Genomic DNA, 228 nt, shown 5'->3' on the forward strand with positions numbered 1-228 from the left:
CTTGGCTCAAACAGGGGAAGACCCCCCTCCTCCCCACTGGAGAGCTGCACAGTGCTGGTGGGGACCCCCCCCAAGAGCACCGGGGCCACCCCTGGAGCAGGGGGGGACTGTCACCCCAAGAACTGGCCTTGACCGGTCAGCACGGGCCGTTTTGGGATGCCACGGCCCTGTCCCAATGGAATCCTGGTCCCTGTCCGCCCTGGGGCGGCTTCCTGGCTCCAGGCTCCC

The sequence above is a fragment of the Eurypyga helias genome, unplaced genomic scaffold, assembly GCF_000690775.1.
Source record: "Eurypyga helias isolate BGI_N326 unplaced genomic scaffold, ASM69077v1 scaffold33193, whole genome shotgun sequence".
Classification (NCBI taxonomy): domain Eukaryota; kingdom Metazoa; phylum Chordata; class Aves; order Eurypygiformes; family Eurypygidae; genus Eurypyga; species Eurypyga helias.